Raw genomic sequence first — 15,963 nt, 5'->3', positions numbered from 1 at the left:
AGGAAAGAATGCACAGCAAGAAACATTTTAACCACACACAGACACAGACGGCAAAGGATTGAATTTAGAAAGTTTGTCTTTGATTTTCACGCTTTGCATCTGTTGCAACAGTCTGAGTGCTCTGCCTGCAGCAGAAATTAGTGTTGCAATGACATGTGGTGCATGTAATTTACTTGGAACGTAAAAAAAATAAAAAGATTAAAAAAAAATAAAAGCTTAATTTTCAATTTTGAGATTCGCACCAGCTGTGTTTTTTTGCTGGCAGGTTTGTCCTGAGGTTTCTCGTTGCTTAATGGCAAACAGTAAGTGTTCTAAAATAAAAGTGAGTTCGTAGGAAACATCTGATTTCTATCCTTTACATGCTTGCTTGCATAAATTGCCCTTATTTAGTGATGTTTTTGCCTCCATTTTATTGGTGAATGACTTTATGACCAGTTTTCCAGAAAGAGCAGAGATTGGTTGCGTTATAACACAAGGTGCACAAGGCCTTATATGTCTAATCGCCTATGGCAGAAAAGAGTTCTAGTCAAACTGTGCTACACTCTTTGAAATCATCAGTCATGATACCTAGTAATGTTCAGAAAGTGCTCCTCTTTCTGCAAAGCAAGACAAGATGGTGCATGAGCGTAAGGACAAGTGGCAGGAATACGTGCTCGACCTGATGAATAGAATGCCAATAGATCTCTTAGGTATGCATGGGTTGCACTAGACTTTGAGCTTGAATAAGAATTGATAATTACCCTATAGCTTCTCTGGAGTGTACTCATTGTCTGTTTACAATTAGGAACAAAGATAAACACAGCGAAAACAGAACGACAGACAGCTGGCAGACTCTAAGTGCTTTCAGCTCAGCCTCTTTACTCAGCAACAGCGCCTTTTCACATGCAAGTTGGGGGGATTTTTTGGTCCTCTTTTTAAGAAGTTTAGCTCCCTTTTTTCCCCTTCCCTAGAATAATAATGAAATGGAGAGTGACAGGAAGTAATATAAAACACTGGTGGGCAAAATGTAGGAAAGGTTGCCAGCTGGATTTGAGCTTTAGCCCGCCACCAGGAGGCCACATGTACATCACATATTAGTGGATTAAAAATGACTTGCTTTGTCCGACACACACACACACGCACACACACACACAACACACACACACACACACACACACACACACACACACACACACACACACACACACACACACACACACACACACACACAGAGGACTCCGGGGATTCTCCTCCAAAGGCATAAGTGCCAAGTTCAATCTAGCGAGAGTAATAGTGACCTATCTAAGAGTGCCTTCTGGTGGAGTGTGTGAGAGGGTGTGCGGCCCTTAAATTACCCATCTGTAGGTGTTTCCTGTGCATGCCTCATTCTGAGCGAGACACAGACAGGAAGAGATGGAGAGAGAGACGGAAAACCCCTCAATCATATTTAATGGCACAATTTATCCACGTACTGTCACAAGACGATGTGTGTGTATGCAGGGCTGCATTTTGTGTTTTGCTGAGAGTCGGGGTATATCATAGCATCTCCTGGCACATTATACTGCAGGCAGATGGGTGTGCAGTTTCTCTGAGCGTATAAATTTGATGCATTCCTCCTGTGCTGATAGAGAACAGTGTTAGGCCAGCGTAACAGGCCGGTATTAAAGCTGTTTATGTTTCATTCAGGCACCAGCCAGGTCGCATCGTCCACTGCCGACGTGACGGAGGCCTCGGTCTAAATATGTTTTTAGGAATATTTTTGCTTTATTGCAGATGGCTGAGCAGAGAAATCACTCCAACATGGCGTGGGAGGATGTTACTCATAGCTTCAAGGGTGTCAGTCTGTAAAAACCTGCAATGAAACCTGCCTCACCCTTCCTTAAGGAGCTGCCAACCCACCTAAAAGCCTTCATCTGTGAGGTTTTCACTGGCTTTTCTGTGTATCGCCGTCTAATTACAGTTATGGAAGGCTTCTGTCCTGTGAATCATTTGAAATCTGAGTTTTCACTTTGCCGTTAAAAATGATCAAATTTTAATTGAAAGGCTAGGACTTTGGGGATAGGAGCAACTTCAGTCAGGGAATAAGAAAACTCATCATTAAGGCTGCGTATCTGTCTAACCCTAATTGGAGGTAGAGCGGGTGGGTGAATTAGCTGGGCTCAAGCTCACAGCGATGTGAATATATTGCAAGGACCCAAGGCCGCAGCCCTCAGAGAGCCCCTAGAGAGATAATACAGTTTATTTACCGCTTATGCATAAAAATCTGTGTGCTGTCTTTGTAGCCCCATAGTGTGAGGTCTGACTGCTTTAATTATTAGCTGCTGTGTTTAAAATGAAGCCGCCAGCGTTTTCATTATTCGCACCATATTTATGCAAAACACCTTCACTCTGGGTGTCGTGTGAGAGTTTGTGTGTGTTTTTGTGCGTGTGTGTGTTAACCAATCTTCTTCACGTCTCTCATCTCCACTGCTGTCGTCCCTTTGCAGCTCCCCTCCTAGACTCAAGCCCATCGCGACCCAACTTCTCCTCCTCCTCTTCTTCTTCTTCTTCTTTTCCCCTCTTCAGCAGCGCTCTCTCTCAAAGTCTTGTTTACTGCCTCCTCTGCCGTTCATTCTCTCTTTGGATACCGGCTTCCTCCAGGGCGAAAACTCTATAGTTCACTTTGTCTCCCTGTCCGCCTCCATCGACGCTCCCCCTCTTCCATCTTTCCTCTTTATCCTCTTCCTTTCATTCCTTTTTTTTCATCTTTTCTCTCCCTCTCAACAGAAGGTTTTGGGACCCATCTATTGAAATTTCCCATTTGCACTGCTTGCCTCTCAGTAGCTTATCACCGCTGGAGTTTTGTCCTTTTTGCTCAGAAGAAGCAGAGGAGGAGTCGTACAGGGAAGGAAAGAATGCACAGCAAGAAACATTTTAACCACACACAGACACAGACGGCAAAGGATTGAATTTAGAAAGTTTGTCTTTGATTTTCACGCTTTACTAACATCCCACCTAATAAACCATCAATAACCTGGCCTGAAATGAATAGACCTGCACATGAAAGGTAGGGCTGACCCATATTAAAGACATCAATGCTGATAGAATGAGATTTATTTCACTAATCATAATGCAACCAAAGATCCTATAATGAAATTCGGATGTAGTTCCTTTATTGTACTAACAAAATCACGCCAACAAAATTATTAGCTTTATTTTCATAAGTATGACAGCTCCCACGTCTACTGCAACAACAGCAGATACTTCTTTAGAGACACCAGGGTAGCTGTGGCCCTTTAGTACCCCCTGGACTCAGTGCAGACAACTCACCTCGCCAATATCACGGACACTTGGCAGATGGATGCTGCTGGCTTTATTAAAAAAAAATTACACAACATTTCCTCTATATAAGAATTGCAGACATGTAGCTATAATTGATAGCTGATTCATAAACAAAAGTGAAGTAAAATAATGAACTAAAAATGTAACTAAGTTAAGTTGTGAGTAAACAGTACTCGGCTACTCAGGCTATACGTTGCCAGATTAGTTTAGATTTATAGCCCTTAAATCGATACGAGATTAATTATGTGTACAGACTATTGTTAAGATTTTTAAAAAAAACTTAAACCTCTTAAATTTTGTTGTCAATAACATCATTGTCGGTTTTTGAAATTTTAAATCTGTCGGGGGGGGGGGAAAAGAAAAATCTGTTGGGCAGGTTGCTGGTCTGTTAGGGCCGTTAATGATGTTTCCATTAATCGTGTTCACTGGTGAGGCGAACTGAAGCCTCATTGATGAGTATTTTCTATTTCCACTCAGTATTTTCACATTAAAGTGCTAATAAAAGTGCACGAAAACACCTGCTGAGTTTTTTTTAATTGTGAAGAAAATTCAGTCTATTCCACCTGCTCCCAAACCCAGTGACAGCACAACTGAATTATGAACCTGAAATAAATATCATTTATCCAGTTTGCCACAAACTATTTTTTTTTACCTTTGCTGAAGGCAGACAACAGGGTTACCTGCACAGCATTTACTCCCTTAAAGCTTTAGTTATTGGATCATTTTTGAGATTTTTGAGAAGGATCAATACAATAAAAAAAAAAACTACTGATACATTAAATGCTATATAATTATAGATTAAGCTAGCATATATTTATATAAATGTTAAGTAATTAAGGTGGCTTTTGTTTCTGAGCCAGTAAGATCCTCATCTTCCAGTTACGCTGGAGAAAAAAATATGTTAGTGTATGTTGTACCTTGCATATGGTGTTTTAAGATAACTTAAATACTTTTTTTTTTTTAAATGGCTAAATTTCAACTTTAATTAGTATCAACAAATGTGATGGGGCATACAAAACGTATACACCACCAAGGCATACACCAAGACAGTCAAGCAGTTATGCAAAGATCCAACGTTTATTATCTTGCCTTGTAAATTTCTGTCCAAAGTATATTCTGAAGGATAAACTGGAAATAACGCACCATTTCGGCCACATATCCTCTCAGGCGTGAGGGGATAGCCCCCGCTCAGCACAGCCACACACGCCTGAGGTTGGACCAGTCCAGACAGCTAGCATAATTTGTCCCCTTAATGATGCTGGTGGCTTTTCCATCTTTGGCCTGTGGCGATAACAATGTGACGAACGTGATTGATCTGTGGAGTTTTCATCATTTATGAAACTCCTACAAATGGCAAGTTATCCATTTGCATCACTACTAAACCACGATAACTCAAAAATCACACTCAATTTATCGTCTGTAAATAAAAAACAAAGATAGATAAACTTAAAGCTGGGGGTTTTTGTTTGGTTTTTTTCAAAGTTAATCTAGAGGTGTTGAAACTTTAGCAGAAAACTGCTTCATTTACATAACAATAACTTTACCCATCTGTTGTAATAATGCAAAAAGTTTAGTTTTACTTAACAAAGAGAGAAAATCGAAGATAAAGAAAGAAAGGGAGAGACCAAAAAAATGTAGAAACATGTAAATAGCAAACAGTAGGAGAAGGTGTTAAAGGGGATGGATGTCAGAGAAAAAAAAAACTGTTTGAAAACCTTTTGAATAATCTACAGATGCTCCTTAACACCTTCCAGCATCCTGAAGCAGTCAGCCAAGTGTATAAGCAAATTCAGAGCTAATTGACCTCAACACTATTCTGAGTGAGAGGAGGGAGATGGAGGGAAGCAGGCGGAGACAGAAACAGAGTTTGTACTGTGGTATGAACTGCCTTGAAGAGTAAGTGGGAGGTAGTGTTGTCACAGTGCATAATGGTGCTGCTTTCGTTATCACTGGCAACGAGGAGAAAAGAATAGAGAGCTGATGCGTTTGTGTGTCAGCGAGAAAGTCAGTCCACAGGCCAAAAGAGCAAGAAGAGAGACTGAGAGGGTGACGGTGTCGACGTTCGTTTCAGAAAGTGTGGAAAAGATCTGGAGAACTTTGTGTGTTTGTGTGTCTGTGTGTTTCAGAGGCATCCATTTTAGGGGAGCAGCTGGGTGGTGCGTAAACCACCCAAGCACTGATCTGCTTTAAGAAGCTGATCTTACCCAGTCACTGTGTTAAACACATTTGTCTTGACATTTATCAGAAGTGTGACATTTTTTCCCCTTCTCCATGTGTGCAACGACAAACGTGTTGTAATTTTCAGAGCACTGCTTCACATTCCTGCAGTTATGCAGTGAGGGATTCAGTCCTCAGCTTGAAATGGCCAAAACAAAAAGCAGCACAAAGAAAGACTGACGTTTCACCGATTTCATTTTGCAACAACAGAAGAAGAAACAAAGAAAATATAAGTTTTGTTACACAAGAGAAATCAACTATGTAAGCAATAAAATTGAGATTTTCATTATTGTCACGCATAAACTCTTGTATCACAGCGCTAAACTACTACACTTGGATCTCTGTACAAACATTTTGTTCCATTTCTGAGTGAATGAAACAAGTCAATTTCATGTTATTGCTGAACCTTCTGAATTTTAGTTACATTTTGTACCTCATATCTGGAAAATGTCCTAAAAAGCTCCAGTCTGTGACTCAGTCTCACTAAAGTAAAAGAGAGGATGGTAACTTCCTGCCTTTAGAGGAAAATCTGTAATTGTCGGGTGACTGCGTCAGATTTTCTTTGCTGTCGGAAACCAATTGCAAATCGCTGCGGCAGCCACTTTTGATCACAAGGTGTTTGCACAGGTCGCTAAACAATCACAGTCCAACTTAGACTCTCAGACAGACCATCACCATCTGTACATGTTTATTATGGTTTTATCTAACTGAAAGTTGTAAATATTGCTTGTGCATTACTAATGTAAAAGCCCAACAAGGGACAAGTGCTGGAAATTAGTAGCAGACTTAAATTCGATGTGCAGCACACCAGTTTTATGTGCTCTGTTCTGGAATTACGTTAGACTGCATTTTCCCTTTCAAATAAATACATTGAACTGAACTGATCCAGTACATTGCAGTCAATCCGAGTTCAATGAAAGTATCTGCCACACATATCTACAGGAGGCTCGACTCAGTGGGTTGCCAGCTAGTTGTATTCTGGTTGTATTCCTGCATAAACTGTCGTCCTGCAGCAGCTAGGTCACTATTTGTGGAGCAGTTTCTGAATTTCCGGTAGTTAATATGAAATTTAATATCTGACAATAACACATTTGCAACACTGACGGCAACAGATTTGCCATATTTGCTGTATTAATAACAGCTAATCACCATATTATCACAAACAGATTCCACGTAATTGTTTGTGACCCCATTCGATCTCAGACTGGAGACTGACTCAGAGATTTTAAGTTCATTGTATACGGTCACAATAATTTCTGTCATGTTGTGGTCTCTAACCGCTATTTTCCCCAAGTGTGACTGCAGCATTAGGCAATGCAAGTCCACATTTCATCTATTCAGACTAGGGATGCCCACCAAGCTTTGCATCAAGCCAGTAATGGACTTCCAATATTACTAGGGGAGGCTTTTTTCTTTTATTTCTAAATTTCTTTTTTTAGATGAATTTGGGAGAAGGAGGAGGTAGATTTGAATCATTCTAATGTCAATAAACGATCCTCATTATTACAAATACAACACTATTGGAGGTAACGCTTTTTAAAATAAAGAGTGCTTTCCCTCAATAGAAGCGCATACATCGCCATGTAATCCTCAGCAAATGCACTAATTATTTGCAGTTTTAAAGATGTTCTTCTTCAGTACAAACAAATGGGCTTTGGGCTGAGAGCCGCAGGCAGTTTAAGGAGGTCAGGAAGCATTGAGGGGCAGACTAACACTGTATTGGTTTTCTTTTCTTTTTTAAGGAAAGTGTTGTCAAAAGGATAATATTTCAAAAATAACTCCAGCCTCAACTGCTTGCCCTTTGTGCTCACTGCAACTAATCGATGAGAAGTCCGTGTAGAAATTAGCAGCAAAAATAGAGCCAACCCCAAGTGTGTGCATTACAACCAACTGTCAAAGTAACGCCAGATCAGAAAAAATATACTGTATTGAGCCTTTCCCTCCCGTTAGATGTTTGCTGATTATTCCTGCTTTGTCGCTTCCCTCATCTCTCTCCCTCTCCGCCCCTCCCTCTCATGCTAAATGGAAGCTGTGTGTTGCTGCGTTAGAAAGCTAGTCACATCCCTCTCGCTCTTCTTTTTAGCTCCTCTTAGAGTCTCTCCCTCTCTCTCCCCCTCTATCTTTTTCATTTCCCACCTCTACCTTTCTCTCTGTCTATCCTTGACACGCTCTCTGTCTTTTTCTTTCCCGCTCAGCTCCCTCCAGCCTTCGTTCTGTCCACGCCGACACCCTCGACTGATTCTGCCGGAGTCATGGCCTTCGGAGCCTGACAAGAATTCAGCGCCTGTGTTTGTGCAAGTGTGTGTGCGCGTTTGCGTGCGGGGGTGTATCTGTGTCTTCAAGCATCGATGAAATATGAGCTGTTAAATATGAATGCTGGGTTGTGTTCTGATGCCATACAGTCATGTCACTCATGCATGGAGTAGTTGTAAAAAACGTGCGTGTGCATAAACACTTACACGCTGCATTCATTGTGTATGACAAGTAACTGCGGAGCTTCTGTGGTATTACTCTGCATCACATTTGCTATCCATTTGTCTGATACTTGCCACACAAACACACACACAGAGGCAGGGCCTGGATTCAGGCTTCACTGACTTTAAACCTTGCACAGGCTGACAGTAATTTCTGCCTCCAAATTACATTCCAATGGCTTCATAAATCTGCTGCCTCCTCCTCTGCCTCTTTCTCTTTCCCCCATCTTCCTGCTTCTCTATCTTCCCCTCTTCTCTGCCGTCCCTGCTCTCTTTCTCCCTTTTACTCCAGCCTCACTTCATTTTTTTTCCCTGTATAAACCTATACCCTCCTCACCTCCCTCTCCGCCTCAATTTCACCATCTCTCATTCTCCTCCCCCTCCTATCACTTGTTTTCTCGTTTCCCCACACTCCTTCTCACTGGCGCTGGCTCAGTAAATGAGAAACGGGGAGGCAGAGATGGGGAGGTTACGTGTGTGGGGTAGTTAAACAGTCACACACTCACACACATAAATCCATACAGATGCATACACACAGCTAACACAGACGTACACGCTCACGCGTGTGCTCACATGGGCACGCCGAGAGAACTCAGTATGTAAATACTCATGTGCGCAAGCACACAACCGCAGTCAAAACATCATAAACAGCACATTACCCTTTGATTGAAAGACGAGCAGTTGTGTTGCCATATATTTGCCGTGTCTCTAAATTGACTTGGGTCTGCGCACACGCATTTAAATGCACACACATGTGGACACGGTTTTAATGAGAGTGTTCATTTTACTGATAGCGCCTCTAGGTGAAATAATTGCCAGTGTTGGGCCCTGATGGCTAGTCCAAGTGTTCTCAGGCCAGTTGTCTTTATTGGCCATGGCGGGCCGCAAACACACCCCTCATCTCCCCAACTGCCGCTTTAACGGCTGCTCTGCTGCAGCCAGCGCACGCTTGCAATGAATACATGGCCTTAATATGCATAAGCACACAATGTAGACACCAAGTTACACATTAATACTAAAACACACACATACACGCGCGCCCAGGCGGAGGCCAGCAGAGAACAATAGGCCGTCTGACAATGGGGCTCAGAGGAATTCTCTTTTCCATATTAATATTCAGCAGAGTGGATATGGAGAGAGTGTGTGTCAGCAGGGACACATGCTCATCAACCTCGCTAACACTGGGGTTAGACAGCCACATGATTACAAAGTACTCAGACTTTGGTCCCCAGCCCCGCAACTATTAATCCCTAACTCCTACTTCCTCACTTCCTCTGTCCTAGCTCACTCCGGCGCACAGAGCGAGCAAACTGCCAAGTATCACAGCTGTCACTTTTCTTTCCTTTCCATTTTCCCAATTATTCTGATCAGCCTGATGGAGCAAAGGGTGGATGGAAATGGAGATTTGATATCGTCAATTTCCTGCCACCCCCACTACAGTGTGTCAGATTTGTGACAGTGCAGCTAGAAGGTCATCTGGAGGAGGATTTGGAAAAGGTTTTGAGGTTGTTGTTGTTGTTTTTTTATCATGCTACTTAGCCTCAATGTCACCATTTCCTCTTTCTGAACCTCATGTCAGTACAAATGAATATGCCAGCAAAAACAGCTGTAGTACCACTCGTTATAGCTTCCAACCGCAAATCGTACAAGGTGACCACTAACAATGCACATGCGAATGCTCTGGCTGTATTCATGCACATATGTTACCACCATCTGTACATCTGTAGTCACACGAATCATTTTACTGTTCATCTGTACACTTTAACATAAAAGTATCCACAACGTAAAAAGATTTGTTTTGTTGTAGTCTTCAGTCGCTCTGAGCTCAGATGTGGATTCAGTATCTGTACAGAATCACACTTATTGGTTTATGCAGTTTTATTATCTCTAGCCTTCTTTATAAGCCTCTGCACCAAACAAAGAAAAATAAAACACTAATATCTGCTTATTACTACACAAAGGAAAGAGGAGTGAGAGCGTCTGAACAGCACAGATGCCACAGTGAAAGTCACATACTGTTGCCTGCCTGTAGGCTACACAGTTGTTGTAGACTGGCTCACAAGAGCTGAGTGACTTCTGTCCCCCTGAGGAACGAGATGTTCTCTCCGGTCTCTGTTATGCAAAAAGACAAAAAAAAAAAAAAATCGAGTACAACAGAAAAGACATGGAGTGAAGGGTCAGTCAGAAATGTTTTTGACCTCAGCACACGATATGGATTACTGCTTTCTTTTTAACTGCTTCTTTGTTTCAGTGACAGTGTGACATGTTATGTAAAGAGGATGATATAACATTAGAAGAAATAATATTACGATAGCAGACATCAGTTTGCTTTCTATATATAACCTTTCTACAGGCGAAAAGCTGAGGAAATAAAGCGTAATTGTAAATTTAGTAAACTGCAACCTAAAACCTATATTAACACAGCGCCACCCACTTAACCTACAAACTTCTGGTGTACAAGGGGGTAGCTAGTTAGAAGAAAAATAGCTAAAAGGGAAAGAATGTAAGCTGCACCACAGCTTAGCACAAGATAATTTGGGCTTACTTGACCTCTCAGTAGAGTCCCAGAATGAAAATATGGAACTGGAAATGAGCATATCAGATATGGTTTGAAGTGTTTTATCCAACAAATGGTCCTAAACTCAAAATCTGCTATCAGTTAAGATTAAGAAAAGATAATAATTGTTCCCCCTTTGCAAGCTATAGCCTCCACCTTGTTTTAAATTAACCTTTTGACTAATCAGCTAAGGCGTGTTTCATCCAGAGACTAGTTGTAGACCACCTGGCAACTACCGGTTGCTAGGGAAAAACAAATGCTCCCAGAATAGTTGCAAGTAGTTGCTGGCAGTCATTCTAAAATCTACTGCCAAATCCTAGTCAACAGGGTCACCAGTCAGTGACCCCATGATAACCGCCATCAACAACAGAAAAATGTGCATTCATCAACTGATTGGGGAGTGGTTGCAGACCAAGAAGAAAAGCGATATGCAAACCTGACACTAGACACCTTCGCCTTCAAAGAAAACGCAGTCCCTTTTGAAACATGATGGTTATTTCAGTAAGGTAGAACTTGTTATTTAACGTTCGCTTACTTGTTTTCGTCAGACCTTTTCAACCTTCACTATCACTCGAAGAGTAGTTTTCATTTTTCCATTTTCATTGCCTGATATTGAAGGTCTGATCCCACCTCATATCATTCAATGACTTAACAGTGAAACAGCTGACCTCTCTTTTCTATCATACTTTTATATTCTACCACTAATTAGTGCATTTCTAGAAAATGTTTACATCAGAGGAATGAAACCACATGAAAGAGGAAATAAACTAAAACACTTGAACTTCTTTATCATTGTGACTCCATGTCAAAGTGTGTCCATTCGTGTTTTGTGTAACATCTTTCTACAAGGTTATTTTTAGACGGATTTCCTTTGAAAAGTGCTGCAATTTCCCTAATGTTCTCAAGCAGTTATGGCTAACAAAAGTCATTACCTTGGTGAAACTTTCTCTAATCTTCCTCAAAACTCTGACAAACAGCCGTTTTCATACTCTGCCAAATGACTAGCATGTACTTTGCCTCCAAGCTCCTTGCTCTGATAGATGCTCCTTATGTCTGCCGTCCTCCCATCACACTCCCACTAGTTAGGCTTGCTTCCATCAAAAAAAGTTTTAAGGACAGTCTTGACATCACACAGATAGAGCTTCACATATTGATGTCTAATGACCAATGGCAGTGAGCTGTGGAGATGCTGCTGATGCTCAATAGTCACTTCTTGTCCAGTGCGGGCAGACGTTTTGCCTGCAGTATGCAAAGATTAGTGCCGAGTCTAAGAGTAGTTGGCTCAGAAATTATAGCTAATTAAAGCGACTAGCTTTAAAATGACAGTTCACGTTATTAAAGGTGACATCTGCTGTTAATACGTGACTGATGACATCCAATTAGTGTTTATTTTTGTAGCTACTTTAAAGTCCAAAAATGCAAACTGTTAGACCTTAACAAATTACAAATGAACTGAATAACAATGAGTACCGCACCAAGTCCTTGCTTAGACCATTATCTCATTTCTCCTTAATGCCAATAACAAAGTCGACACATTTGGCAAAAACACTGCCTCTTTATCATTCTGCCCCACGTCGCTTGATTTTCATTATGCGAGTTAGCCACAGTCTGCACATATGAATAAGTTTACTAGGCATCAACTGGATATCAATCTGAAGACGTCCTATAAAAAGGATCATTTATCTCGCCAAACACCTCACTGAACTGCACATCCAGTTTCCATCTGTGGAACCAGTTACATCACATGGGAAACAAAAACTTGTACACCATCGCCCTGAGTGCACAGCTTTTAACAGCCCTCGAGGATGTACAGGAGTACAGACATAAGCCTGTTGACCAAGTTCTTCTCAGCTGCAGCGCGTGTCCTTTGAAAATGAAAATGAGGACGCCTTTATTTGTCTCTATTTGTGTTTAAGCAAACTGGATGATAATTTCCCAGTTGGCGATGTAGTCTACTTACTTTGGGATGAAGTGAAGAGGCGAATGTGAGCAGCAGAGCAGTTAATGGCCTTGATGAATTTGTCTCTGTACACTCAGTATGCCTGATGAAAACCTTATATCTCTAAAACCAGTGTTCACTGGGGGTTTGATTCTGCACATAAGATACAGGCACTTAGTGCGTGATGGTTAATAAAAGCTCAAAAGATTTGTCTGAAGAGAAAAAACATAAAAAAAACACAGATATAAAATATGGAGTTACCTTAATGGGAGGTTTGTGTCTACTGGGAGCACAGTGCTGTGCATATGCAGTGGTGACCTTCAGGAAGTATTTTCACGAGGTACTTAATTTTAAGAGGTATAACCATTCAGATGGGGATAATTATTTAGCCTGTACCTTTTAGGATTCTGTATTGTGCCAACATTAAGACTCAACAGCACATGGTGGCATCATTTACACAAAACAGGTGTAACAAATGAAGATATATTAGAAGACGTTTCATTTACGGCACATTAAGCATTAAGCCAATATTTAAAATATTCTTTTTGTGGAAATATAATAAACTCTATGATCATTACCACAACAGATTTATGAGAACAATTCCCCTTTATTAACCAGAATCCATTTCTTTAAATTAGTTTAAGGTTGGTGATTTTAAACTGGCCATATGTCTAAGTGTGAATGGTTTTCTGTCTCTCTGTGTCCTGTGATAGAGTGGTTATTACCCCACCTCTCACCCAAAAACAGCTGTGACAAGCTCCAGTGGTTAAGAAAATGAAGCTTTTAACATCGCTTAAAATAAGAGTTAAAAACTACAAGCCGACTCAAACTTAAGAGGCTTTCGTTAAAATGTAGATACACGAATGACTTAAAGTGACTCGCTTGGCCCCAAAGCCAACGACATAATGTATTTTATGCAGCTTCTAAGACACGTTACTTCAGAAGACTCAGTCTTAATTCTTGGCACATCTTGAAATATTTTAGCATAACTTCTGCAAGTGTCACCATCATCATTATCACGCGGCTCACTTATTTTGATTAAGCTGTATTTATGCAGCTACATTTGTTGTGCATGCATTTGCATGTTACATTTTGAAACAAAAGGCTTGTAGACAGCACTGTCCATCCATCCATCTTTTGAAGCGATCTTCCATCAAAATCTGTGCCACGTCTCTCTGGCTCTCTATTATAATGTCTCTGGTTCCATTAGCATCATACAGTAATCCAAAATTTGTAAAGAGTGTCGTGAACTGAATCAGTGACCTTTAATCCTCCTTGTTGTGCACTCTCTTTTCACGTCTGATGTGTTACAAATGGCCCATTGTATCAGACAGATTTTACCTCGTTGCTCAAATGCATCTCCAAATGAAGCCTCTAATACTACTCTCGCCTGCTGTCTCTTTTCAGGTCGGCGCTCACTAACACTCAGCCAGCTGTCCTGCTGAAGTCGACACCAGTGAAGTCTACCTTCAGGATACAAAGGCTGTCCATTTCCACCAACTCTTCACACTGAGCCAGCCCATCACAGCACTCCTTAAAGCGGACGGTATACAATACATGCTGTCATCTGGCTTTGCTGAAGATGATCTGTGTGAACTGAGAAGGAAGTGATCAAACATTTAACAGAGGAGAGAGTGCTTGAAACTGAGGGAGAAGGAGAAAGGAGCTTTTCCCTTGAATCCTGCTCATACAGTCGGCACTCTTACTGAGGCCAGCCTGTCCATCACTGCCTTAAAAAGTGCTCATTACTATCACTGAACCGTGAAGTGCATGTTGTAATAATTGTTATAGTACAGCTCTAATAACAGATCAAGGACACTTTGTTGGATTTTTCCGAGCTGTGAAAAGCGTACTTATTCTCATTTTCCTCGCGCCGATCATCTATTAAAACCACTACCTGTCTATTTGAAGCAAGTGCCGCTCGGTACAGTACTATTTTTGCATGACCCACTGCCTGCATGAGTAACCGGGGTCGCTTTTGACTTCGAAGAAGGACCCTTGAGCCCACAACCATCTTCTGACTGTCTGCCCAACTGTAGCATTTGAGTGTGGGGGGGGGGGGCTGTTTCAGAATTAGGCCTCTGGACACTTGCTGAAGATGACTTGAGTTGGCAGGCCTAAAAGCCCCTTACCAAGAGAGAGAGAATTTGACAGCAGGACACACACACACACACACACAAAGAAGACACAAATGTGGATGCCGAGGCGGCTTTGAGCCATGCTGGTGTTGCTACTTGTGGAGCCCTGGAGTACAGACTATCATCATCCCTATCATCATTCACCCAAGCTGAGGAAGATTCAACGGCCCGAAGGAAAGAGGCTACACTTCTGAACGATTCGAAGGAGACTGTGAAATTGTGCTAACACGCAGAGATCCACAGCAACATCCTCAATAACCCATATAAACACTAATACTCCCCTCCACAAATCCTTGATAGAGAAAAACAAGGCTGCGGTGGGCGTGAAAGGCACAGACACTGAACAGGTGAGCAAGCCCTTGGCAATCACATCCTGGGTCGATCAGACCTTTCACACACACGCACGCACGTACACTTCATTCATCACAGTGAGGAACACTACACTTACATCTTGCTTTGAGCTACAGGATAGGAAGGAAGACACTAGAAAACACACACCAGCTCTGTGCTCCTTTACTTCAGAACATGATTAAAATGTTTGTGGGAAGTGGGGGGGTCAAAAACAAAAAAAAACACAAGGGAGCGGAAAGGGGATGCCGAGGCAAGAATGCCGAGGGAGTAAGAAAGAGACGGGAGTGGTGGAGGAGGAAGAGATTTGGGGGAGAGGTGCATCTAAATGAAAAACAGAAACTAAGTTGCAGTGGAGGAGAGGACAGGAGAGGAAGCGGAGAGCCGATTGATCCAATCTCAGTGTGCAGGAATCAACGCACGACTGAAGAGGAAACGATAAAAGAGGATTAGAGAGATAGAAACAGGGGAGGAGAGGAGGAGGATGACTGCACGGACACTTCTGTAAACAAACCTGAAAGTAGATATAATGAAAGATTATCAAGGGGAGGTGGGCGGATTGGAGAGGTACACGGTGTGATAAAGATGCAGCGAGAGAGAGAGAGAGCGAGAGGATGGAGGAGGGAGGGGAGAGAGACGAGAGAAAAATCAGGATCATTAAAAGAACGTGTCGATGGGAAACCTTGGCATGTGGGCAAGAAACACACATGCCAGCTTGTGCCAAGAGGATGTTTATGAAAGGGAAGCAGGGATAGTGTGGCACTGAAACATATGCTAGTTGATATTCATAGAGCATCCCAATATGGTCTCAGCTCGTACCTTGACAGCCCCTCTTGTGTGTATGTGTACCTCTTTCTTTCTTTTTCTGTCTCTCACATGCCGGGGAAAGAAATAGTCAGATTCGAGCTAAAAATACTATTAAGAAAAGAGAAAAATCAAGTCTGGGTCCACGTCGAATTAGGTGGCACACACTCTTTTTCACCCTGACAT

The 15,963-nt window shown here is 41.8% G+C and overlaps 2 protein-coding genes across 8 annotated transcripts in view; one reads left to right on the top strand and one right to left on the bottom strand.

Moving 5' to 3' along the window:
• macrod1 (mono-ADP ribosylhydrolase 1) overlaps window positions 1-15,963 on the bottom strand; it is a 147,068-nt gene that overhangs the window by 92,174 nt on the left and 38,931 nt on the right. The gene's annotated exons all lie outside the window — the stretch shown is intronic.
• The window catches only part of flrt1b (fibronectin leucine rich transmembrane protein 1b), a 39,281-nt gene that overhangs the window by 16,053 nt on the left and 7,265 nt on the right, over window positions 1-15,963 (top strand). For 3 of the 5 annotated variants that reach the window (XM_042221361.1, XM_005913343.3, XM_005913341.3), the window contains exon 2: window positions 13,895-14,972. The gene's annotated coding sequence lies outside the window, so the exon portion shown is untranslated. Of the gene's footprint in view, window positions 1-1,154; window positions 14,973-15,963 lie in introns of those variants that run through there. The other 2 variants (XM_005913342.2, XM_042221353.1) reach the window with 2 other exon arrangements.

This window comes from Haplochromis burtoni, unplaced genomic scaffold (genome assembly GCF_018398535.1).
Source record: "Haplochromis burtoni strain Fernald_Lab_line unplaced genomic scaffold, NCSU_Asbu1 Contig_4, whole genome shotgun sequence".
NCBI lineage: Eukaryota > Metazoa > Chordata > Actinopteri > Cichliformes > Cichlidae > Haplochromis > Haplochromis burtoni.
Note: the sequence above shows the minus strand (reverse complement) of the source record. Positions and strands in the feature narration are given on the sequence as shown.